Genomic DNA, 3370 nt, shown 5'->3' on the forward strand with positions numbered 1-3370 from the left:
GGCGGCGGCGGTCAGGCGAGGCGCGGGCGGCGGAGATGGTTGCGAGGTGAGGCAGTGACTGGGGTCGGAGTTCGCCGGCGACGAACTCGGCTGGTGGTTGACGGGAAGGGAGGCGGTGATGGTGATGGTTGTGAAGGAGCAGGGTTGGGTTTTTTTTGAACGAGAGAGGAGGAGGGGTAGATCTGGTGTGGGTTCTTTTGAAGGGAGAGAGGGTACACATTAAAATAAGAAAGAAAGAGAGAGAAGGGGACATGATTGAGAGGAGTACGGGAGATTATCAGGGGATTTTAAAAGATTGGAGAGAGAGAGAGAGGGTGTATTATTGGAGGAAGAGGGAATTACGGGATTAAAGTTGGAATGAGATAAACGTGGTTGATGAGTGATTGGAGAGAAATTAAGGGCTGATTGAGGAATAAGTTAGGAAAAAATATGGAAGGAAATTCAAATTCAAATGAGAAAATAAGAGAGGGAAAATTCGAAAATCTCACCTAATATTCTGAATTATTTTAATAATTAATAATTAACCAAAAATCTTTTTATTAATATTTATATACTACTGTACTATACTCAAGTTTACATCAATAATAACAAGGTCATTAATAATATTAATCACCAAAAGATTATATATAAAAATTATTAAACCGTAAATTAATATTTAGCAGAATTAAAAATACAAGACTATATATTTTATTATTTATTTATTTTAAAAACTCAGAAAATTCCAGAAATTAGGAAAAGTATTAATAAAATATAATATATTATTTTAAATACTAGAAAAAATTTATTTAAATACGTATCAAAATTCACGGTTGTTACATCCTACCCCCCAAAGATTATATATAAAATCATTAAACCATAAATTAATATTTAGCAGAATTAATAAATACAAGACTATATATTTTATTATTTATTTATTTTGAAAACTCAGAAAATTCCAGAAATTAGGAAAAGTATTAATAAAATATAATATATTATTTTAAATACTAGAAAAAATTTATTTAAATACGTATCAAAATTCACGGTTGTTACATCCTACCCCCCTTAAAACAAATTCCGTCCTCGGAATTAAAATAAAAACCAAGGGACAGATATGGGACGATATCCATAAACAAAGGAGACAAGAAACAAGGAACAGTGGAAAGATCCGGAGTCAAAAAGTGATAAGGTATGGATGAAAGGAAATCTATCAAGAAAATAGGATAAGGGCTCAAGGATAGTCTCACGGATGAAATATGATATGTATCTAAATTGTTCATTATATTCTCACTAGTGGGAATTCGGGACCGTGACCTGCATGGGCCACCACTAAAACCTGTCACGCCCCGCTTCCCAAAATACACAGGAACCGGAATGTGAACAAGCCCGTGACGTATTAGACTGAGGAGAGATAAGTGCTAGACCCCGTCTTCTCAATCTAATACGGTAAGCGTCTGGAAATAAGTACAATGCGAAGTCACAGGTCCCCGATCACAATTAGCAAGAATATAATAGACAAACTCAGAATGAAGAAATACATATCACAATGAATAACATCCGAGACATAATATTCGGGTCAAACGTGCCCTTATACAAATCTGAACAAATGAATACTGAAGAGATACAAAATACAACGATCAGGCGAAAATAGAAAGAACTACAAAAGTAAGCTAATGCTATGTCTGCGAGGCACTCCTACTGAAAATCCTCTGGCTCCTAGCGATCTCCCGGCTGGACCTGTTCTTCCTCTAAGTCTGACGTACACCAGAGAAAACAGGTGTACGTCAGGTGCATGGCGCACAGCAAGACCCGACAAAAGAAAATAGAACGAACAGAAATCCAATGCGAAAAACGATACGATAACAGAAACTACGAAAGAACGTACAACTGATATCCACAAATCAACATGAAAATACTACTAAATCATAATAACATAACGCATCCAAAATCAATCAGGTAACGAGATCATGAAGCTAGCGATCAGTCTAATTATCCAAATCACAAGGGCATACCATAGATAGAATTAATACTTAAAAACCTACAACTGGAGCCGTAGTACGTCGAGCGAAATAATCCAAACAAGGAAACCCTCATGTATATACCATATGTCTCTACATCTCAACAAAACTAACAAAGGTCCACCAGAAGCACACAAGCATATTATTCTTGTTTTACATGTTATTTGAATTGGGGAAGAATATTTTGATGTATATAATCGGGTCCCCGTAAAGTCGTCCGGGGGCCGCCTTCAAGTCAAGTATTGGCCCTCTGGCCCATGTATATAACACTCACGATATCATGATAACAAGAAAGCGATGTGCCCGTTTATATACATGCTATATTCTCCGTCCAATCCCCCTTTATAACCCCATGTTATCAAATTAATTAAGCAACTGTACATGAAATATTATGCACTAGCCACGGAGTTACCGTGGAACGACTTCTGTAAAACTATGAACATAACCGTGACCCACAACACGTCCGATCAAGAGTACATCGTCTAGTCAATGCTATAATAATAATAATAATCAAGGAAACCTCATACCGGGATATCGATATCGAGGGAACTCGGGACTCCTCACATCGGGATATCGATGTCGAGCGAGTATAGCCATGCTTTGAAGCACGCTTACAAATCATACTTTTAACAGAAGTCGTCTTCATGTACAGTCTATCCTATTGAATAACAACTAAGTGATAAAACAACAAGCTTCCACACAGCTATTCATGTCAAGCAATCCCACGCATGTAATCACAATATACACTATAGCTAATCATATCACAGTCTAATCTATGCAATCAATTAATAACGGATATAAATAATGGAATAACAAGCCAAGGGATAGCGGGATCTTGCCTCGGGGTGCGTCGAACGAACCGACGTTGACGACGCAAACCGGATCTGACGCGAAGGAGCGCTGCGGCGAACTCGAATCGCCGTTGGGCAGCGGGTGGTGGAGTTCGGCGATGGCGAGTGGTCTGCGGCTCGGTGAATAGGGGGAGGCCAACGGCGGGATCTCGACGCCGATAGTGGCGTGGGCAGCGGGTCGGTGGGTCGAGCAGCGACGTGGTCGGCATCAGGGAAGAGGCGGCGGCACGGCGTCAGGAGCGGGTCTGTGGTGTAGGCGGATGGGACTGCGGGGAAGCGGCGCTGGAGTCGGAGGGCTGCTGGTAGAGGGGCTTGAGGTGCGGGGCGGTGTTCGAGCTGAGCGCTGCCGGAGTTGGTGGCGACGACAAGGCGGAGGGGAGAGATGGTCGGAGTTGCGGTGAGGTTGGCGGTNGCGGCTGGTCAGGTGGCCGGAGGTGAGGGGCGCTGGTGGTGCAGGAAGCGGTCAGGAGGCAGTCGAGCTCAGGCTGACCGCGGGTGTTGGCGGCGGCGGCCATGGCGGGGGGG

This window comes from Asparagus officinalis, chromosome 8 (assembly GCF_001876935.1).
Source record: "Asparagus officinalis chromosome 8, Aspof.V1, whole genome shotgun sequence".
Classification (NCBI taxonomy): domain Eukaryota; kingdom Viridiplantae; phylum Streptophyta; class Magnoliopsida; order Asparagales; family Asparagaceae; genus Asparagus; species Asparagus officinalis.